This window comes from Coenobita brevimanus, chromosome 100 (genome assembly GCF_032717465.1).
Source record: "Coenobita brevimanus isolate Jiangsu-jjx chromosome 100, ASM3271746v2, whole genome shotgun sequence".
Taxonomy (NCBI): Eukaryota; Metazoa; Arthropoda; class Malacostraca; order Decapoda; family Coenobitidae; genus Coenobita; species Coenobita brevimanus.
Window position 1 is genome coordinate 58,942,859 of NC_137053.1, and position 24,530 is coordinate 58,967,388.

General features: G+C 42.2%; 1 protein-coding gene and 1 non-coding gene across 2 annotated transcripts in view; one reads left to right on the plus strand and one right to left on the minus strand.

Moving 5' to 3' along the window:
* Nucleotides 1-24,530, plus strand: part of LOC145414667 (uncharacterized) — a 118,163-nt gene that overhangs the window by 27,885 nt on the left and 65,748 nt on the right. The gene's annotated exons all lie outside the window — the stretch shown is intronic.
* LOC145414776 (5S ribosomal RNA) lies at nt 4,778-4,896 on the minus strand. Its single transcript, XR_013899931.1, has one exon. It is a non-coding gene; the product is annotated as a 5S ribosomal RNA (ribosomal RNA).

Below are 24,530 nucleotides of genomic sequence, written 5' to 3' on the forward strand. Positions count from 1 at the left end.
AGACCACACAGGAATTTACAGTGTTGTGCAGTGAAAAAACAGCGTGTTGTGTTAAGGATTTACAGGTGTGAGTGAAAAGACTAATTTGGAACAAAATTTAACGTAAATAGACTTGTTTGTTTTTGCTTTAGAAAATGGTTAGAAGAGTGGGAAAAGTTAAAGTGCAGAGTGCAACACTTAGTAAGTTACAATGGAGCATAAGTTAGACAAGAGTGCGCACTGTGAAGAGAACTGACTTCTGAGTGCGATTGACTAAGTTCAGTGCAAGACTTCAAGAACAGTGTACTGGAAGTGCTTCAAGAAATCCTTCTTACTATCAGAGTCCGAGAGGAGGCAGTTATTCATCGAGATGGCCATGGACTTGCTGTAAGTAGGCAGAATGTTTCATACTGTACTTTTTTCCATACTATACTTACCTCAAACACCTCATTTCACTCTTTAGTGTCTTTATTGGTGTGAATAGGGTGTTGGGAGCTATGCATGTGCAGTAGGAAGGTGTTTTTCTGAGTTAGGCTAGGTTAGGGTCCATTAGTACCAGTCCAGGAGCCAGTAACCAGAATGTTTAATATTGTATGAACCTACCTCTAAACCCTCATTTTATGCTTCTTTTGCATTTATTTCAGTCATTTATGTGCCTTATTGGCGTAATTTGGGTCTTAAATAGGTGCTATGCATGTCCAGAGGGAGTTGTATAGGTGTTTCTGTGAGTTAGGGTCCATAAGTACAAGTCCATAAGCTGGGGCCCAATATCCGGACAGGACCACTATCCGGACCTGCCTATGGCCCTGTTACGTCGGATATTGGAGGGATTACTTATATATATACAATATATATACTGTATATATATATATATATATATATATATATACAGTATATGTGTGTATACAGTGGAGTGTCTTTTATCCGAAATTCTTTTAACCGTAATATGCCATTAACCACATTTTTACTAAAAAGTTCTCATTTCGATTAACCGCAAAAATCTGAGATCTATCCGAAAATTCAAACATGGCGGGCTTGTTTTGTGCCACTGGCGTTAGTTTACAGTTGCTCCGCTAGTCACTAGAGCAAGTTGCCCACTCCCACCTGCATCCACCACCTCGGAAGATTTGGATGATGTGGAAATGATTGAATAAGGAAACAAAAATTTTGAAAAAATAATTAGGTTTAAGATTTTATTTGTTCGAATTGCTTACAGTGAATTACGTAATTGTTTTGGTGAAGGTTTGTTTAAATTTATTTGAGTGAAGATTGATTTAAGTTGACAGGGTCTATTACAGTTACAAAAGTGCAGTTACATGCGTAATTACAGTTTATTAAGTGTTTTGGTGATGGTTGAGTGGCTTTTGAGGTGCTGGTGGAGGTGGTGGGCTAGACGTCACCAGATATGGGTGATGGGTGAGTACAATACTGTTCCTTAGTATCCTACATAATATTACAGTATCTTTTATCTGAAAAAAATCAATTAAACAAAACTTTGAAAGTCCCATGATTTTCGGATAAAAGACTCCACTGTACATATATATGTATGTATGTATCTTTATCTATTACCAGACGCCTCAATCCCGTAAGAGGTGGCCACAAACAAATTGCCTCCATGTCGCTCTGTCCCCCACTGTTTCACTGCCCCCCCCCCCCTGTCTCATATACCTCTCCACTCCATCCCTCCATCTCATCCTTGGCCTCCCCCTCCCTCTGCCCCCTATTCCACCTCACTCACATACACTCTCCTCATCAGTCTCTTACTCTCCATCCTCTCCACATGGCCAAACCACCTCAGTGTGTTCCTCTTAATGCTTCCTATCACATCCACATCTACACCACAATGCTCCTTCACTTCCTCATTTGTCAGTCTGTCTCTTCTTGTAACCTCACATGCTCCTCTCAGATAACTGATTTCCACTTCTCTCACTCTAGACTTCTGTCCCTCCAACAAGGTCCTAGCTTCACTTTCATACATTAAAGTTTATTATCATAATACTCTCATGCAGTAACTTTTCACTTCCATGCTCACTTCCCTGTTTCTTATCCTTGCTTTCAAGGAACTAGCAGCCTTTCTTCCTTGATGTACCTTCTCAAGCTCTTCACCCTCCAAACTTCCATCCTTACTCATCATACTACCCAAGTACTTAAATGCACTCACATTTTCCATTTCCTCATCATCCGACCTCACTGTACATTCACTGACTTCATTTCTCTCAAAGACGATAACTTTACTCTTCCCTACATTCACCTTTAGATTCCGTTTCTTACACATTCACCCAAACTCATCCACCAAGCCATGCAGCTCCCCTTCATCTTCACATAACAACAGAGTATCATCTGCAAACAACAGTACAGGGAGTTTCCAAACACTGCCCATTCTCATTAGGGCTGCTTCAGCATCCACTGCCCTACCTTGTGTCTCTTTTATAACCCTATCCATATACAGATTGAACAGTTATGGGGACAAGACACATCCCTGTTTCAGTCCAACCAACAAAAAGAAAAATTCACTCAGTTCACTATCCTCACGCCCAGCAGCCTTAGCCCCCTCATACATACTCTTCACGACATTCAGCAGCTTCCCATCTACCCCATATATTCTTAATACTTTACACAATCCTTATCTGTCTAGCCTGTCATATGCTTTCTCCAGATCCGTGAAGGCTGCATACTACTTCTTTCCCTTCTCTAGAAACTTTTCCACGAAAGATCTAAGAATGAATATCTGATCTACACAACCTCTTCCCTTCCTAAAACCACCACCTTCTTCTCCAACTAATTCCTCAGTTATTTCCCTACCTCTGTCAATAAGTATCCTGTCATTTATTTCTCCTATTACACTAAGAAGACAAATGCCCCTGTGATTACCACACACTTCTTTTTCCCCATTTCCTTTGTACAGGAGAATAATTATACCTGACTTCCAATCCTCTGGGACTCTGCCTTGCTCCTAGGCCAGTCTGCACATCTTCCACATCCATTCTACTACTTAATCTCCCCCATGCTTCAGCATTTCACTGCACACCCCATCAGTTCGTGGGACTCTCCCCGTTTTGACTTTGTTGCTTCCAAAACTTCGATCCTACTGATTTCTTCCACTCATTTCACATCCCTCCTTCTCCCAGCCATTCCCCAACCACTTATACTTGCATTACTTTCATTCTCTATGTTCAACAGTTCCTTAAAATATTCTCTCCATCTGCTCACTTTTTCTCCCTTGTCCACCAGTAATCTACCATTTTTATCTTTCACTCCCTGACTAACTTCTTTGACACCCTCTCTAACTCCCTTTACCTCTTTCCAGAACAGTTTTTTTTTTTTTTTTTTACATTCCCTCCACTCAGCTCTCAGATTCCTTCCAAATTCCTCATCCACTCTCTTCTTACTCTCTCCTGCTAATCTTTTCGCCTCTCTCTTCCTCTCTGCATATTAACTCTTTTCCATCTCTCATCTTCTTCCACACCCCTGTTTGTTATCCACCCACTATATGCTTTCTTCTTTTGTGCTACAGCCTGTCTCACTTCTTCATTCCACTCTGCTATTCCCTGCACCTCCTTTTGTCTTCTCCTCAACCCACACACCACCTCACATGCTGCACAAATTTCTTCTGTGAATATCTTGCACACACCTTCCACATCCCCCATCTTCTCCAGTCCACATTTACCCAGTCACTCCTCCACCTCTCTCTTTTATTCTGCATTTTTTCCAACCTCTTGTAACCTTTCCACCCTCCCTGTATGAACTACTTCCTCTGTCTCTCTATCTGTCTGTCTATATATATTGTGTGTGTGTGTGTGTGTGTGTGTGTGTGTATATATATATATATATATATATATATATATATATATATATATATATATATATATATACTGTATATATATTTATGTAACTGACTCTGGGCATAGGCTTCACAGCCTGCTTTCAAGGCCCAGTAGTCTTCCTACGTACCTCACACCTCTACATGTCACCACTTTGGCGCTAACACCCACTGTCCATTCTGAATACATGCTAGGGCTGTCTCATACAGGACTGGTGTATTGTTATTAGCGGGGGTATTTTTACAACATGTCAACGGGTCTTCTGGTAGGTGAGTAAAGTCTGATTTTATGAAATTCAAATCCTTAAACTGTTCCCTGCCCCAGCAGGATTTGAACCCGGGTCCGTTAGGACTGCAGGCAAACTCTCTACCTCATCATCTAACCTCACTGTACCTTCACTGACTTCATTTCACTCAAAGACCATAATTTTACTCTTCCTTACATTCACCTAGATTCCATTTCTTACACACACTCCCAAACTCATCCACCAAGCCATTCCTCCCGCACTTAATGAACGGTCAACTTACAAATTTTCGCGCTTATGAATTCGTACTTTTAGTAAAATGTTCAATAAATTTCATGGATTTGTGTGAGATATTCAACACTTAATAATAAAATAGGCTTTGTGTTAATGATTTTGCTCAACTGTAGGCTAATGTAAGTGCTCTTAGCATGTTTAAAAGGCTTGGTAGGCTTGGCTGGGCTATGAAGTTTGGGTGGGTAGGTGTATTAAATGCATTTTCTTATGAGCAGTTTCTCGAAATGTAACCCATTTGTAAGTGGGGGGGAGGACGACCTGTGCATATATATATATATATATATATATACAGTAATCCCCCCAATATCCAATGTTCATTCATTCATTGCCAGACGCTATGTATTCCAAACGGGGTGGCCAAGGGCTTAGAGTTAATTGTTTTTACAGGGAGGGGCACTAATCCTCCACCAACCCCACTTGACACGTAGGGAGAACGTAATGCCAACAGCATCTGGTGTTCCCAGACGGCCACCCATCCAAGTACTAACCAGACCCAACGTTGCTTAACTTCGCTGATCGGACGGGAAGCGGTGTACTCAACGTGGTATGGCCGTTGGCATATCTAATGTAATAGAGCCAAAGGCACGTCCGAAAAGTGGTCCTGTCCGGATAGTGGGCCTCAGCCTCCTGGACTTGTACTTATGGACCCTAACTCAGAAAAACACCTATACAACTCCCTCTGGACATGCATTGCACCTATTTAACCCTTTAACCGCGGGTGTCATTCCAGAATGACACTGCAAAAACTGGACCAAACCACGGGTGTCATTCTCGAATGTTTGTGAATATTTTGAATACCCCGCGTTTTTTCCGTGCGCCAATTGTTTCAAGGGAGAGTAGCTATTAAGTTCTTTCACTCCAGCCGACCTCCACCTCCCTCTTCCCCCCCCTGGGGCCCCACCTCCCACCCCCTGGGCCCCCCACCCCACCCGGGACCAAACACGCATCAGTATCTGTCCAGCTGTGTGAGTGACAACACTGCTGATGTGATAGTGAAGTGCAGGCAATTACAGTGCCTTTTACCTGCCTTAGTGAACACAGAGTGGGTGTTTATCGTATGTGCAGTGTTCATATATGTTTATAGTATTATTATCAGAATGAGGTTGGCATTTGGTAATGGTGTGTGAGCGAAAAATAGTGATTACAACACCGCTGATATGGCAGTGAAGTGCGGGCAATTACAGTGCCTTTTACCTGCCTCAGTGAACACAGAGTGGGTGTTTATCGTATGTGCAGTGTTCATATATGTTTATAGTATTATTATCAGAATGAGGTTGGCATTTGGTAATGGTGTATGAGCGAAGGTAATGGTGTGTGAGCGAAAAATAGTGATTTTACACCCCTCACTTCTAACGGCACTGCCCGTCCTGTGAAAGTCAACAGAGTCATGAAACCTACATCAATGGAAAGCTGAAGGTTAGTACTTTCTAATGGTACCTTATTTTTTTCTCTAGCTTTATTCTGTGCAGAGTTATTAAGGTTTAAAGGTTTGTTTACATTTGGCTGAAACCCCCGCGGGAGAGGACAGTCAGGCCAAAACAATGCCCGCGGTTAAAGGGTTAAGACCCAAATCACACCAATAAGGGATATAAAAGACTGAAATAAATGCAAAAGAACCATAAAATGAGGTTTTAGAGGTGAGTTTATACAATATTAAACTTTCTGGGTACTTACAACAAGTCCCTGGCTCCTGGACTGGTAGTAATGGACCCTAACCTAGCCTAACTCAGAAAAACACCCTACTACACATACATAGTACCTAAGACCCTATTCACACCAATAAGGGACATAAAAGAGTGAAATGAGGTGTTAGAGGTAAGTTCAGTATGGAAAATACAGTACAATATGAAACATTCTGGGTACTTACAGCAAGTCCCTGGCCATCTCGATGAATAACCCGCCTCCTCTCAGACTCTGACAGTAAGAATGAGTTCCTGAAGCACTTGCAGTACACTGTTCATGAAGTCTTGCACTGAACTTCGTCATTTGCACTCAGAATTCCATTCTCTTAACACTGCGCACTCATGTCTTGCGCTCCATTGTACCTTAATGAAATAAGTGCACTCTGCACTTAAAGTCTTTCCACTCATGAAACCATTTTCTAAACAAAATGCACTCTAGTTAATTTACATTACATTGAAAGTCAATTAAATCTCTGTCTTTTCACTCAGAATTCTAATTTCTTAACACTATGCACTGTTTTTTTTTTTTTTTACTGCACAACACTGTAAATTCCCGTGTGGTCTAGTGGCGAAGTTCTAGGCGTTTAATCACTATCAGAGTCTGAGAGTAGCTCTTGCAGGTGACCTAGGGGTGTGTCGCTGGGTCGTGGTGATGAAGTACCCACTGCAGACGACTCTGAAGAGAGGCGCAAACTCACATCGAGTAGCGACTCCACTGTGCCTGATGTGCTAGGCTGTGGCTCGGAGCATGAGGGCCTGTCTTGGGGAGGCAATGGAGTGGAGCCGGGGCTGGGCACAGCGGGGATCACGGGCCTGAAAAAGCTGTCAATGGTTGATTGACGCAAGGAATGACGATTTTGACAATTAATGATGTGCTGCCTGAAAGCGCTCACTTCCTCCGCAAGTCCCAAAGGCCCCATCTCCCTGTCGCAGTCCGGGTGCTCCAGGTAGTCCAGAAGGAACTCTAGGTGTTCCCGGAGTGCGCTCAGCTTGGAGATGGCTGGAGTAGTGTCACGCTGAGAGGAGTCCGCATCATCGTTGCCGTCCTCATCGGAATCTTCGAGCTGGGTACTGACACCTGCAACTGAAGATGCGATCTCGATATCAGACATGGTCTGATACCCAGGATCGCCCTCGTTGTCATCCAACCACTCACGCACTTCGTCTACATCAATATTGTCCCCATGCGCACGTACACATGCATGGAAGTCATCCACGTCAAAACCTAGGAAATCGTGCTCCACATCTGTTCCGAGAAGCAGATGAGACCAACCATTTTCTAGAGTCTTGATTGGGACTTCCTTCCATGCACTGACCCAGTTGTAGATGGGAGACGATGTAGCGGCGAAGGTTTTTCAAAGTCCGCTGGCCTTGCGTGTCCCATCGCTCCCTGCGCTCGTCCTCGTCCTCGAGAACAACCATCACCTCGTCCAGGAACTTCTGTCGGTACAGCCTCTTCGTTGCCACGATCACTCCTTGGTCCATTGGTTGGATGAGAGCATTAGTATTAGGTGGCAGAAACATGCACCTAATGCGGCCAATCTCAGCCACCAAGTCCTTGTCGCACGGGTGGGCAGGTGCATTGTCGAGGAGAAGGAGGGCCTTTACCTGGTCACATGGGATTTCCAGTTTCTCCGTCTGGTAATGGATGACCTCCTTTGTGAAATGGCAGGGGAACCAGTCTTTGATGATGTGGGCAGTGAACCATGCCTTCAAGGAATGGTACCAGACAACAGGAAGGACATACATCACCCCACGAAGACACCGAGGCTGCTTTGCACAGCCAACAATAACGGGCTTAAGCCGATGCATGCTGTTAGCGTTGGCACAACACAAAGCAGATATCCATTGCATGCAGAGCTTGTGGCCAGGTACACGCTTCTCCGTCTCCTTGGCTAGAGCCTTCGTAGGCAAAGAGCGATAGAATAAACCAGTTTCATCAGCTTTGTAGACTTGATCGAGAGTGAGGCCCTCCCTGTCAATCAAGCACTTCACCTTGTGCCGAAACTCGTCTACTCCATCCTCGTTGGCGGCCAAAACTTCGCCATGAGACTTACGGTTGGTAAGGCCATGCTGTAACTTGAAAGCGAAGAGCCAACCTTCGGATGCCTTGAAGGCTAGGGTGTCGTGAAGCCTTGCAAACTTCTCAGCAGCAGCCTTCAGCTCCGTGCCACGCATCATCACACCAGCAGCACGTTGCTGTCGATACCAAATCAACGTGGAGCGGTCGACTTCTGCATACTTGGGAGTAAACATCACCTTCCTCTCCCCGTTGCGTTTGCTTTTCGATGAGAAGTCAGCCGTGCACTGCATGAGTTTGTCTTGGGATCTCATGATATCAAAGAAAGTAGGTCGGGCCAGGTTGAATTCACGAAGGATGCGTGAGGAAGACCATCCCACATCCACCTCGTCCAGTGTCTCCCTCTTCTTCTCCAGGGTCAAAACCACTCTCTTCCTTTTCTCAGGCGGCAGGGCCATCATCACACACACGAAGAGGAGGCACGAGAGCAGCAGGAGAGCCTGCGGCAGATAAGGCACCACCACAAAAGTGAGTACGTGGGCGGCCATGACGACAAGCGTGCACACACAACGAGAGACGCGCAGTAAGTGGGGAGGATGCAGGAGCGCTCTAGCGGACGGCGGTGGAACGACGCACCAAAACACAGCTGGCCCGCACCGCGCGTGCTAAGTACAAATTATGGGTGGGAAAAGGTTGGATTTTTTTCTAATTTTTTGCGGTTTTTGGACCATTTTGGGAATACTGGATCCCGGGACGAAAATGTCCGGTAAGTGGGTATGTCTAGAAATTGTGCGGCCAGATATTACGGGGATTACTGTATATATATATATATATGTGTGTGTATATATGTATGTATGTGTATATATATATATATATATATATATATATACAGTAAGGTCCCGGGTTACGTCAGAGTTCCGTTCCTGAGACATGACGTAAGCCGATTTTGAACGTAACTCGAGTTTTATACTGTACGTCGTATGATTATGCTTACCGCAATGCATCTTACAGATTTTTCAACCATACATTGCATACTATACATGTAATAATCTTATAACAGGTATGTATAAGAAACATAGTCTTTTGAACTGATGATATTTATTGAATAAAATATAAGTTGTACTAGCTAAGAGTCTTCGTCACAGTACCGCACTCGCTGCGGTAACAGCACTTCTCATCGTCATGGCAGCAGAGTTACGCCACCACTGCCTCACCCACAACTGAGTCTGGCTGCCGCTCCCTCACTCTCCCGTCCTTACACACGTGCACACTGCCAACACACATTTTATTTCTATATTCAAGCACTTTTCATACTTCATCATACAATAAAGTTTACTGTAAATTACTGCCGTAAAATATGAAATAACATCATTACCAGCACGATAATGTAAGCATTTCTAACATCAAGTTTGATGGCTTTTTTTTTTTCTCACTCGGACAGCAAAATTATTTCAGTGATAAAATGACCGATTACTGTATGGTACTGTAATAAAAGATGCATACTATGTGTCACTACATACCTTCTGACATCAACTTGACTCGTTACTGGGGTTGCGATGTGGAAGGCACTGCATCAGGGGAGTCAGGGACCGGAGCAGGGGGAGTCCAGGGCTGAAGCAGGGGAGTCCGGGGCTGAAGCAGGGGAGTCAGGGGCTGAAGATAGGGAGTCAGGGGTTGACGATGAGGATGAGGTAGCAACTGGTGGTGAAGTTGTGGCTCGGTGTTCAGTTCGCTTGAAAAACTGGAGAATTGAAGACTGCTTGGCGGCATATTTCTTTTCGTCATAGATTTGACGATAACAGGACACTGCATCCTCAATTCCCCTGTACCCTTTGGCAAACCTCTCTGCATTTGGGTCCTGATCTTCAAATGCAGCCATTGCTTTTTCTAGGAAGTCGAAAGCATTTGCCATTTCCTTAATCTTAAACTGTCTTAGCGGTTCTGCCTCATCACTTTTTTCATCATTTTCCATTTGCTTTCCTAGGTATAGCAAGTCTTCATTACTCAGCTCTTGATCATGTGAATCAACAAGTTCATGTACATCACTCTCGTCTATGTCCAGATTTAAATCGTTTCCAATTTTCACACAGTTGCGCTTGACTTCGTTTATACTGTCTTCATCAAATCCTTTAAAGTCATTTACGAGGTTAGGGCACACTTTTTTCCACACTCCGTGCATATTTGTCTCAGTCACTTCAGCCCAACATTCTCCAATATTTTTAACTGCCTTATAGATGTTGAAATCTTTCCAGAATTCTTTGAGTGTTACTTTACCATTTTCTGTTGCTCGTATTGCCTGTCTGAATGTTTTTCTCAGGTAGTAAGCCTTGAAAGCTCTTATTACACCTTGGTCCATGGGTTGTAGGATTGATGTTGTGTTTGGTGGCATAAACACAACTTTTACATTAGGGTGCAACTCTGTCAGGCTCGAAGGATGACCAGGAGCATTATCAATAATGAGAAGAGCTTTGAATGGCAGATTCTTCATAGCACAATACCGTTCAACCTCTGGCACGAAACACTTTGAAAACCAGTCAATGAAAATTGCACTAGTCACCCAAGCCTTTAAATTACTTTTCCAATGAACTGGTAGGCTAGCTTTAAGGATCCCCTTAAGAGCTCTTGGATTTTCGGAGTGGTACACGAGTAGCGGTTTGAGCTTGAAATCGCCTGCACAGTTTCCCCCCAAAAGTAGCGTTAGGCGCTCTTTGGATGCTTTGTGACCTGGCATGGTTTTTTCTTCTTTAGCAATATAGGTTCTGTTAGGCATTCGTTTCCAGTTTAGTCCCGTTTCATCAACATTAAATATAAGTTCTGGAATGTAGCCTTCCTTCTCAATCAACTCCTCCAACTCTTTAACGAATGTTTTTGCTGCATCGTCATCTGCACTGGCTGCTTCTCCGAAAATTCTTTTGCTGGTTAGGTTTGCTCGAGCCCTGAAACGAGTAAACCAACCTTTTGATGCCACAAATGTCTCGTTGGTCTCACTTTCCTCACTTTTTTCTTTCTTAAGGTCTTGGTAGAGTGTGCGTGCTTTTTCACAGATTAACTGTTCACTCAGAGGCATGCACCGTTGATTATTGTCCTCAATCCACAGCATTAGCATCCGTTCCATCTCAATCAAGAGTCCCGATCTTTGCTTGGTAATCACAGTTGATTGCATGGGAGTTGCACCTTTAACGTGAGTCAAGATACGTTCCTTGTCTTTGAGGATGGTAGCTACGGTAGTACGGCTCATCCCAAGCGCACGCCCGATTGCTGATGCCTTTTCTCCTTTCTCATTACGCTTAATAATATCGACTTTTTTCACGTAATGTGATGGTCTTGCGTTTCTTGGAGTCGTTATGGTCACCAGGAAGCTGTCTCTTAGGCATCTTGGAATCAGGATGGCGAAAAACACAAGAAAATGACGGTATCACTGTATCAGGCGGTGGTAGCAGTGAGACTGAGATCGATTGTTGGTAGTCAAGAGTGAGGCGGGAAACGCCAGAGACATCTCGCGGTACTTAGCAACACTTCAAAACCCACTCTTTACGTATTTTTTCTTTATTTTCTTATATTTTAAAATTTCCACTCACGGACCGACTGTCGTAACCTTGAATTGACGTAAGTCGATACTGACGTAACCCGGGACCTTACTGTATATATATAAATATATATATATATATATATATATATATATATATATATATATAATATATATATATATATATATATATATGTACAATGAGTCCTTGAAATACGAAAACTCGAAGTACGAATTTCCGATGGTACGAAAGCGATAAAATGTAGGACAAATTCCACAACACGGAAGTATGTCTTGGTACGAAAAACGATATGAGAGGAAATACAAAAAATTCAAAATGGGCGCACTGCACAGCGCCGTGCTCGCTTGCGGTGAGAAAACAAACTAACCCCTCTCTGGTAAACACATTTTTGCGCACTTCCCAGTCGAGTGACGTCCGTCCTCTCCTCTCAGCTTCGCTGTCATTATGCTGTTTTTTGCTGTTCTTCACCTTTTCGTATTTTCACCATGCCTCCCAAGCGCCCTGCATCATCTCCAGCATCTGGGGAACTAGGTGCAAAGAAGAAACAGCATCGTACTCTCACTCTTGAGAGGAAATTGGAAATAATAAGACACCACAAGGAGGGGCAGGGAGTCACGGAGATTGGGCGAGCTTTAGGCCTTGCACCATCAACTGTTGGGACTGTGATGAAGAAAAAGGAAATGTACAAGAAGATGGCCACCTCCTTCTCTACATCTTCAGCCGCCTGCCAAGCTACGAGGACCTGCAGCTTTCGCATGGACTTAGCACCATATCAACGACATAAATCTCCAGCTGCAACACAGGTCTGTATTTAACTGTACAGTGAACAAATACTACAGTAATTAGTTGTATGTTTTATTTTTTTTATGTCTGTACAATAGTATAGTACTGTATACGTGTATTGCATACTTCTAAATAGGAGGGGTAAAGTTTTTAGTGGGGAGTCCAGTGGGGTCCAGGAACACATCCCCCCCTTTATATGTATATTTCAATGGGGAAAATCTTTCCGATATACGAAATTTCAGATTACAAAAGTTTTTTTTGGTCCCTATCCCTTTCATATTTCGAGGACTCACTGAATACAGTAATCCCTGTACTATCCGGACGCCCCACTTACTGGACATTGTGGGCCTGGACCTTCAGAACTCAAAATTGACCAAAAAAAGAAAAAAAAATCGCCCCAAAATCCGAATTTTTTCCCACCTGTAATTTGAAATTGCTGCGCAGTGCCGAACAGCTGCTTACACCACGGCCCCTTAACCCTTTCCTTCCTCCCTCCTCCCCCCTACCCTGTCAGGGTTGCCATCTGGCATTTTTCATTACCAAATGTGGGCCAATTTGGTAATGAAAAATTCGTTTGGTAATGAATCAGAATAATGCATTACCAAACAGATTTTTCACATGTATGAGGATACACAGGATGGAGATGGTGGATTGCTTGCTCTCTCTGATTAATTTGCATGCCTACATAGCGTGAAAATAATCAACATGCCGTTAATTATAAGGAGAGTGATTAGGCTACATGTATTTCCACTTGTATATATAATTAGTGAAGAATAAATGCTAGGTTTACAAATTTGGTTATGAAAAGTTAAATTTGGAAATGAAAATTGAGGAGTTTGGTAATGTGACCGTTGTGATCTGGCAACTCTGCTTCCCTGTCACCAACACTCCCAACAGTTACAGCCTAACTTCGATCGCTAGTAGATGGTTATCGTGGTGGATGCCGTATGTGCTTGTTTTTTGTGAATAGACAGTGAATAAACTGCAATACCTCGCCACTAGACCACATGGGAATTTTCAGTGTTGTGCAGTGTTAAGAAATTAAAATTTAGAGTGCAAAGAATTAACTGTGGAGTGCAAATTGGCGGTTGAAACTGGCATGGTGCAGTTAAGAACAATGTGCAGTGTCAGATAATTATAACTCACAGTGCAGAGAATTCAGTGCAGCACAACACTGGATTACTGTACGTGCTTCAAGAGCATTTTCACTGCAAAGCCTTAAAGAAGGCAGCCACAGACGTGCTGTAAGTACCCTGGCTGAGGTACAGTCACTTCTAATTCCTCATTCTTTGGTTCCTTTTCCTTTATTTCTTGCTTTATGTCCATTATTGGTGTGAAAAGGGTCTTAAATAGGTAATATGCATGTCCAGTAGGGAGTTGTATAGGTGTTTTTCTGAGTCAGGCTAGGTTAGGGTCCATAAGTACAAGTCCAGAAGGCTGGGGCCCACTTTCCGGACATGCCTTTGGCTCTGTTACATCAGATAGTGGAGGGATTACTATATATATATATATACTGTATATATATACATATGCAGTATATACAGTGCTCGTCAGAAGTATCGAGAGCCTATGGCTGAGTGCGCAATACTTATGGCCAAAAAAGAATCACCCATTTTTGGTAGTAAAAATTGAGCCAGATGTTTGCGGCGCTGCATGACGTCACAGTAGCCTGAGGCCTTCCTACGCACTGGTTGGTTCTCGCCTCAGTTGCCTACGGGCTGCATGAGGGAGGAACTCCGCTGCGTCTCCTCCTCTTTTTGCGCCATTTTTTACCGAGTGTCCAGCAGTGTTTTGGCTTTCGCCACTTTGTTATGGTACCTACCCGTGAACTATCAAGTAAAATCATATCCCAGATCATTGCTCTAAAGGAGGCAGACCACCAAACGAAGGAAATTAGTGAATTGGTTGGCATGGCTCGATCGACAGTGCGTAGATGGTGCGCCTGTTTTTGAGTGGAAAACATTGGTGACGTTCCCACAAAGAAACTGCGGTCTGGTAGGCCCAGGAAAACTTCCCCGAGGTCTGTTAATGTTTTGAAACGTGCAGTGGAGTCTAATTCTCGTGTGAGTGCAAGGAAAATAAAGGAGAGCAACCTGGAAGTGTTTGGTGAGGTTTCTGTGTGCACAGTGTCTCGAGGGGTCCATGAACTTGGTTACACAAGTCACAGGCCTGTGAGAAAGCCTCTTCTCACACGTTACCAGCGACTTTGTAGGCTTGCCTTTGCTAACAAATACCTTAACTGGTATGAGGAACAATGGTTGTCAGTGTTGTGGTCTGATGAGGCAACGTTTAGTGTTACCTATAATCGAGGAGCACGTGTGTACCGGCGCAAAGGTAGTGACCCGCTTGACCCACATTATGTGGAAAGCACAGTTAAACATCCTGATTCACCCATGGTATGTGGTTGTTTTTCTGGTAAAGGTTTGGGGAAGCTTGTTGTGCTTCCCAAGAACTGCAGAGTGAATCAGGACGTTTATCTGGAGCTTCTGTGTGATCATTTACCAGAGTCCTTCGAGCTCACAGGTGCATGAGTGTTTCAGCAGGACGGTGCACCTGCTCATAAGGCCAAATCGGTCACCAATTGGCTTCATGACTGTGAGGTATCATTCATGAAAGACTGGCCTGGAAATAGCCCAGACCTCAACCCGACAGAAAACCTCTGGTACCTCGTAAAGCAGAATCTCCAAGGGAAGGACGTGAGCTCTCTGCCTAAGCTGGAAGCCGCCATTCGTGACTCCTGGGACAAAATACCCCTCCAGCACCTCAGGAACCTCGCCCTTTCACTTCCAAGACGTCTCAGGTCCGTGAAGAAGCGTAAAGGATACCCTACGAAGCACTAAAGGTAAATAAAATGCATTATTGATATGTTTTTTCAATGTTGAAAGGTTTGTTTCGTAGGAGGGACGCAGGGCGCTTGATACTTCTGACGAGCACTGTATATATATGTATATACCTTTTCCTTGTATTGGTAGACTTTGAGTACTAGTATTTTATTTTGCAGTATTGTTGGTGTTATTCATACACGACCAACTACGGTATACACAATAAAAAGTTAATATATTAATATGTCCTGGATTTGCCTGAATTAGGTGACGAAAACCAGAGTTGGCAAAATGTTTAATATCGTGAATTATTAATAGTGTTATGAAAAAGTATGTTTTACTAGTATGAGTACTTTTGCAAATAATCAAAATTGTGTTGGCAGATATTCCCATTCAGGCATGTTGGAGCCTTTATAAACAGTACTACACTCACCCTCCTGTGTTTTACCACACTTTCAACCCCTTCTCTGTGATGGCTTTTGTGCATTTCATTATTGTCACCACTTTGCAATATACAGTATCAGTTTGAAAGAGGCTTTTCCAACACCATCACTATGAGATTTTCCTAAGCTGAAAGTATGTCTATGGTTTGTAAATATAAACTGAAATAGGTTATCATTGTAGTAAAGGTGTTGATCTAAACTGTGGTACACTTATCTTCTTCTTATATTGTTGTATTAGCCTCATAGTGAAAGGTATTGGGTATCTCCAGTGTCAGTGTCACTCACCACCTTGACCCATTTTCCTCACACATATGGAGATTTAATTTTGTAAGCAATATATTAGTGTGGAACCAGTTATTTACAGTAGCTCTTCAGATGTTAGTGTAAGAGTAATAACCAAGAATACTTTTTTTCTCGTGATAAATGCAATTATGTTAAATCAGTGGCCCCCCACTCCACACACACACACACACACACACACACACGAGAGAGAGAGAGAGAAAGAGAGGGGGGACGAGGGAACAGTTCACAAAGTTACAAATGGAGTCAATTTTCATGTGAAATTTTGAGTACTGTATAGTGTTGCAGTTCTTCAGCAAGTTATTGGCACATAATGCTAGGCTGGCAGCAGATAATATATTTATGAAATTTATTCATGGGTATCAAAAGTGTCTGTACAATTGTTTTTTGTGAAGCACTTTGTACATTTAAATATTATTGTGTGGCTGATAGTGGCATGGGTAAACAGCAGTATGGTACAAGAGATGATCAGACTATACCCATTAGTGAGAGGGAAGAGGAAGATGGTTGATTGAAAAAATAAAGAGAAGCAAGTAGAAAATAATAGCCTAGAAACCATGGTTTCCATGTAACAGGATAATTGGAATGAAGGCTTCAGAATTTTTGGTGGTGAAGGCCATACTAGCAGGATTTGGTAAAATGAAGTGTGAAATCAAGAAGAAGATGCTGTAAGGAAGAATAATCATATGAATAACTTTACAGCCTGGGTGATTGGTTGATCATTTGGTGTGAAGCAGTGTGTTGCTTCTGACAATCATATGCAGGGTGTAGGAGTTAGCCTAGGGACATGTGTAAGAGAAGAGGTCATAAAGTTAAGATTTAGGTGTTGTTTATGTCGATGTTATGGACATTGTAAGTAAATTGGCAGTGTTATCGATGTTTACCTCTGCCAGTGGAGTTGGAAGAGGTTAAATACTCACCCCTGTTTGTTCATTTGTTTGTTTGTTTTTTGTATGTGCACAAGGTATCTCAGAAAGTTATTGATACATTTCAGTGAAATTTGGTTGATGTGTGTGTGTCATGGGCCAAAGAAGAGTTATTAAATTTTGGTGGTTATGAGTTGTCTGGTGTAGGCATTGGCAGGGGTTTGTGTTCTGTGAGTGCTGTATTCTTGTTAAAAGAGTGACCGACTTCTGGAGTGATAAAATCATAGGTGAAAAATTCCTTGATGGTTTTTTTTTTGCTCTCAGAGGGGTTTTTGAAATTGAAGTGACAGGTGTATGGTGGAGAGAGGAAAAAAAATAGTACAATAGATAGTGTTATCAAGAGAAGATGGATCATAGTAGATAAAGTAAGTTGGAGACTAGTTATTGGCTTTGTGCATACCCCATGTCATATTGTTAAACTAGGTGGTGTCTGTTAAAGGGCAGAACAAATCAGTTCAAAACTTCAGTAACTTGCATTGGAAACGTACATCCTTTACTGCAGAAGTCGAACTGATGGAGTATTTAATACTTCACATGATGCTTTTAAAAGTTTTCTTCCCCCCTCCCCCCACTTTTTTTTTCCTTTAAGTACTTGTGTCAGTAATGGGAAATCATTAATACTCATTTTTTATGCCACTCTCTTTGGAGCAAGTTAGTTAATGACACTATACATTTTTAATATCACTGATCGTCATGGTCATAAATCTTTCACTTGTACCTGAATGCTTTGCAGGCATGGGATCTGCATCTTTAGTTGAAGGCATATCATGAAAGAATGCCTTTCCTGGTTAAATCTTTCATGGATACTGTATATTTTGTACCTTTTATTTATTTCTAAGCTAGATTTCTTTCTTTCATTCATCATCTAATCTGGTTTTGCCCCATGAGAAGCGTAGGAGCCTGGGACTAGACAAGTTGGTCCTGACATTTAAGATGAGAGCGACCAGCCTCACTCATCCCTGAGTGGCATTACATGAGCAATAAACCCCAGTCACCCTTTGGATATAAACCTGCACCGGCTCAATCCGATTGGAGCACCTTAATTGCCCATTAAACCGCTAGGCATCATAATTTGGTTATATGGTTACCACTCAGCATAGTAAATGGTTTCCTGGTGTACAGGAAACCATTTGGCTTGTTACTCAGTGTAGAGTCACTCATTGACAGAAGGAAGAGGAAAGAATGAAAGAAAGAAAAACAGAAGAGGAAGGATGGAAAGAAGGAAGAGAGGAAAGGGCAGGCACCTGAGAGCAGCATTACATCAAGTGAGTGGGTGGCGAGCACCCCCGTTACACACTATTTCTAAGCTAGATACATAACTAAATATTGTATTAAGTGGATAAGTGATTGTGGTATTTTTAATAATGTATAGTGTTATCCAGTTGTGGAATTATTTATTTAAAAAGATTTGTATTTTTTTTTAATTTAGCAAAGTATATCTATACCAATATGTTTATTGTAATATTCTTTAGTAACTGAAGTACAGATTTTTTATAACTGCACAGTGATCCAGTGCTTGTGTGTGTGTGCCTGTGTGTAAGGTTGCCTGTTTGGGTGATAAGAAATGGAGACTTGGGTATGATAACTACAAAGTAGCATTGTATTTAGTTGTAGTTCCTGTACTGGCATGGGTCTATACATTGGACCTGGTCCCTGATGTGTGTGAGGTGATGGATGCTTTATTTTGTATGGGAACAACTTATCAAGGGAATTTGTACTTTTCTTAATTATAGCAAGACTGTAGCCCTGCCAACTTACAAGAAGTACCTTACATTATTGTATTGAGTTCAGTAATAGTAACCTCCTTCATAGTTTATTCATGCCATCTCCAGAGGGCAATATTAAACTTCATAGTGAAAGAGGCAATGAGGCCGTATTGACCTATGCAGTTCTAATAGTTTCTTCCTAGTAGAGTAATATTTTCTGGATATGGCCAGAATAAACTGGAAGATACATCACCAGATTCAAGGGGTTGGAAAGATGTGGAGACCAGTATGACATCTGGTGCATTGAAGGAGGCTGTTGGTTACTCCTTTGAGATAGTGAGGTCAGAAATATTTTAATTTTTTTGACATTTTTACACCTGGGATGCTGTTTCATAGTTCTGCTTTTGTGCGTTTTGTTTGTTTTGGTTTCTGGATCCTACCTCACTCCAACATTTAGGTAAAAATTAGAGTTGGGATGATCAGTCAGTCAGTCAGTTAATGACATGCTTCTTCTTAAAGGCATCCCCTTATTGCAGTCAGCCTTGGTACAGCAATTGGTCTTTGAAATGAATCCTAAGTTATACACAGAAACCAGCTAATTACTTTCCAGCAGTTGCTGGAAACTGTTGAGAAAAAGAAAACAGATTCGTTGGAGTGATGATGATGGTGATAATTATTAATGTCTGATTTGGTGACAAGAGCACAAACTGGGATGATTGTCAGGCAACACATACAGTTTACTGTTGTAGATATGGTTGGAGTTTTTTAAATTTTGTAGTGTCACAAGAGACTTAGGGTAATCATTGTTCCCTAAGTGTTTTGGGTAGCAGTTATCTAGCATCAGTTCCCCAGCACGACAGGGCTGTTATTGTTTTTTTTATTACTGAATTATATACAGTAACAGCCTCATGAAACTCCTTTGACATCCAGTTTTTATTTCCTGTGGAATGGTGATGCTGACAATGGTGCACATCACCAGTGCTACCAGCATCTCTTGGCATAATCTTCTGGGCAAATGATGCTTTGTCTCCAAGTGGCATTGTAATGTCAGCCAACTGAATTGGCTTTACTATCTTCTTGAACTAAACTTTGTACAACCATAGTGACCATTGTTGAGGAACTGTTTATAGATATATTGTTATATATATATATATATATATATATATATATATATATATATATATATATATATATATATGCAGTACTGTACTCCAATAAGAATGATTTTAGGAAGCTTATTGGCCAGGGTTAGTTTAGATATTGTTTTCATTTTGTTTGTACACACATTACTTTTTTTCCTTTTTTCTGGTCATTCTGTTTCTCCAGTTGCTGTGAATGTTTTTCTGCATATGTTTAATTCTGAGCTTCATTACTACAAGTGCACTCTGGTATTTCTTCCAGATAGAGTATTAAAAAAAAAAAAAAAAAGGGCAGTTCATATGCCTTTGTTAGGGAGGTCAGAGGCTAATGCTTCTCTCACTGTCTGTCCTTGCTCGTGCTCATTTGCTTCTGTTTAGCCAGAATTTCTTGTAACAGAGTTCATTCCCAGTGGAGATGAATCTCTTTGGAGTGACATTATGGTAGACTTTTCTCACAAGATAGTTTCCAGAGCTCAAGATGACCTCACCTCCTCACCATGCTGTCTGAAATTGAGGTGGTCTTCTATGTTGATGTCACCTTCCAGTTGCCAAGACCACCTTTAATTTCTGACTCATGAGGCAGACCTTCTGAGGGAAGAGAAGAGAAGACTTGAGATTGCCATTTGTAGCCTTCAAAATAAGGAAACTTTTTCCACTCATATTTCATAAACTGTACTGTACCATTTTCTCTGACAACTAAACTGTTGTTAACCCATACCATGCTAGTGATGTAGATCTGTGTCCCATTAAAAAATGCCGGTGACATAGATGTATGTCTTGCGCAAATGTGAAGTAAAATGGAAGGTAATAACATATCTCGCCAATTTCAGAGATTTCTCCGCTTTGCTTACAACATTGATGTAGGAGCGTGGGAGACGAGTGAATCTTCATAGGCTCACAGCCGCTCTGCTGTCTCAGTAACAATGAAGATTTCAGAGGTCGAGTGGCACCAACCTGACTCGATTCAACCTACTTTCAGGCTTTGATGATTACTTTTATTAGTGCCAGAGATCTTATATTGATGTATTAAGCCCATTTACCCACACAAAAAATCCAAAATTGGTTCACAAGCTACTCGATTCAGCCAACTCTCTGGCTTTAGTGATTATTTTTATTAGTGCCAGGGATCTTATATTGATGTATTAAGTTCATTTAGCCAGGAAATAAATCCAAAATCAGTTCACAAGCTCACAGCTGCTCTACTTTCTCAGTAACCTCGAATATTTCAGAAGTAGAGTGCGCCAACCTGACCCGATTCAACAAACTACCTGACTTTGGTGATTGCTTTTATTAGTGCCAGGGATCTTATGTTGATGCATTAAGCCTATTTAGCCATTAAAAAAAATCCAAAATCGGCCGGCATAGGGGGTATCACTTTTTACCCCTGCCCTCCTCCCCAGTGCAGTATGGGTTAACAGCACATTATTGATCTGCAAATGTTACAATTTTATATGTTATATATGGAGCCTCTGTGGTACAGTGGTAAAGTGTGCGTTTTCGTACACTGAAGAATGAGGGTTTGCGCCCCGCCAGGGTAATAAACTTTGGGAGCGTTCTTCAGGCCACGTACTGCATTGGCGGACACAAGGGGTGCTGTGGTTGAACCAGTGTCGCATACTGTAGAGTATGCTTTCACCCAATCGACTTGCGTGGGCTGATTACACTTGGTTCACAGACTACACACACATCCAAGGCCACTCAAACACTACAATTACAGTACACTTACGAGCACTTCTCACCCTACATACAATCTCAACTAGACAGCCTAAGCCACTTGGTAGAGATACATTGGTTGTATCGTCCCCTCTTCGGTCGGGATAGGCTGGTCCTGCAGTGGACACTCAAATGGGTGATGAGATGAGAGATGACATCATCATCAGCAGCAGCAGCAGCCGTTGAGGTCCACTGCAGGACCAGCCTATCCTTACCGAAGCAGGGACGATACAGCCAATGTATCTCTACCTAGAGGTGTAGACTGTCTGGTAGAGCCTGTATGTTGGGTGAGAAGCGCCTGTAAGTGTAATTGTAGTGTTGTAGTGGCTTTGGATGTGTGTGTGGTCTGTGAACCAAGTGTAATCGGCCCACGCAAGCCGATTGGGTGTAAGCATACTAGTATGCGACACTGGTTCAACCACAGCACCCCTTATGTCCGCCAAAGTAGCAAGTGGCTCAGTGAACAATTCCCAAAGTTATTACAACTCTGGTGGGAGGCGAGCCCTCGTCCACAAGCATGCAAAACGCACACTGTACCACAGAGGCTCCGAGAGATGACATATATATGTATATATGTATACCGAATGTATGTATATACAGTATATATATATATATATATACATATACAGTATATGGTTATGGCTATGGCTATGTATGAGGGTGCTCGCACCCAGATAAGAGTGAATGGAGATTTGAGTGATGAGTTTTCCGTGAATGTTGGTGTGCATCAGGGGTCAGTCTTGAGTCCCATGTTGTTTATCATGGTACTTGAAGCCCTCTCACATGACTTTAGAAACGGACTCCCGTGGGAGATGTTGTATGCTGATGATTTGATGTTGATTGCAGAGAACAAAAGGGAGGCGGAGGAAAGGTTTAGGAAGTGGAGAGATGGTATGGGGCGCGAGGGCTTAAGGGTAAATGCAGATAAAACAAAAGTGATGATATCTAGGGTTGGTGGCGGTACTGTCAAAGATGAGGGAGAGTAGCTGTGTGCAGTTTGCCACAAGGGCGTGGGAAGTAATTCCATCTTGTGCGGTGTTTGTGATAAATGGGTGTGCAAGAGATGTGGTGGTATCAGAGGCAGACTGCAAGATAATGCTGATTTTATGTGTGCAGCATGTCAGGAAGAGCAGGTGGAGATTGTCAGGCATGAAAGGATTGAACTTGCTGGTGAATCACTTGAGTATGTGGAAGAGTTTTGTTATTTGGAAGACATATTATGTGCTGGAGGTGGGGCTGGAGCTAGCTCTGTGGCTAGGGTGAGAAGTGGTTGGAAGAAGTTCAGGGAGCTCTTTCCTCTCCTGACATTGAGGGGACTCTCCCTATGTGCTAAGGGGTCTTTGTATGCAGAATGTGTTAGGAGTGTAATGCTCTATGGTAGTGAGACCTGGGCAGTAAAGAAGGACGATATTCGCCAGCTCAAATGTACAGAAATGACAGTGATTAGGTGGATGTGTAGTGCGTCCCTACGTGCAAGATCTGGAGGGGCTGGGTTTACGATGGAAGAGTGGAGAGGTAGGATGGGACTGGAGTGTATTGGTGTTGTGATGAGGAGAGGTAGATTGAGATGGTTTGGACATGTGGAGAGGATGGGGGATGATAATTGGGTGAGGAAGGTGATAAGTGTTAATATTGCGGTTGGGGTTATGAGGGGTAGACAGAGAAAGACATGGGATGAGGTCATTAAGTGTGACCTCAGGGTTAAGAGACTGAACAGGGAGGCTGTAATGGATCATGCAGCATGGAGAGCCTCCATTAGGTAACCAAGGCCAACGCATGCAAGCATGTTGGAGCTTTTAGAAACAAATATATATATATATATATATATATATATACACACACACAGTAATCCCTGTACTATCCGGACACCCACTTACCGGACGTTTTGGGCCCGAGCCTTTGAACCCAAAAATGGCCAAAAAACATAGAAAAAAAATAATCCGACATTTTTTTCAACCGTACTTTGAAGTTGGCGAGCAGCATCGAACAGCTGTGTTTACGCTTGGAACTTGCCTCCCGCCTTCCCCCATCCCTCCCCAGTTACCATCTAACTACTATCCTGACGACGCTCATTCAATGGATGCCACACATGCTCCTTTTTTTGTGAATAAACAGTGAATAAACTGCAATACCTCGCCACTAGACCACATGGGAAATTAGTGTTGTGCAGTGTGAAGAAATTAGAATTCCGAGTGCAAAGTTTACGTACAGAGTGTGAACTGGCGGTTAAAATTGCCATGGTGCAATCAAGAACAGAATGTGCAGTGTTAAACAGTCATGACTCATAGTGCAAAGGATTAGGCTGCATTCACATCAAATGATTCGATTCGATTCAATTCACGGAGAATCATTTGATTCGATTCATTTTGAATCAGCGCCGTTCATACCGACAGAATCAAACTGTCAGAATCAACAGGGAGTAGTGCAAAGGCTGACTTGAACGAGGATGGACGTAGACGCTCTTGCTGAAATAGAGGTGTTGCTGTGGCTGAGGCGGCGTAGGCGTAGGCGTCCAAGAAGAATATGGGTGCATGAAATTAATGCAAAAAGACCTGATTTTGGGAGTTTCGGACACTTGTTCCCAGATTTGATAAATAATTCAGACAAGTTTTATGATTATTTTAGGATGACCACTGAACAGTTTAAAATGCTAGTGGAGTTGACTGCACCCAACATAAGAAAACAGAATACTAATTACCGACGTGCAGTTGGAGTTGAAGAAAGGATTGCCATTTACCTTAGGTAAGAAGTGAACTGTTAAAAAGTCTGAAAGTTGGGAGAAGTAGTGTTTCATGCAGTATAAAAGACATCTTTTATTTCTGGTTATGAATACAGAATTCATTAAGAAAACATATCTTTTATTTCTGGTTGTGCATAGAGTAAAAATAAGTATAAATTCTTTGTTTCTGGTTGTGAATATATTAAGAAAATAGACATCCTTTATTTATGGCTGTGAATACAGTAAAAAAATAGACATCCGTCATTTATGACTGAATAGAGTAAAAAAATAGACATAATATGTTTATCGTTGTGAATGCACCAAAATCATTGTTCCACTTTTTAGCATCATAAATAGCACGTCACTCTCTCACTAAATTTATCAGGACGTC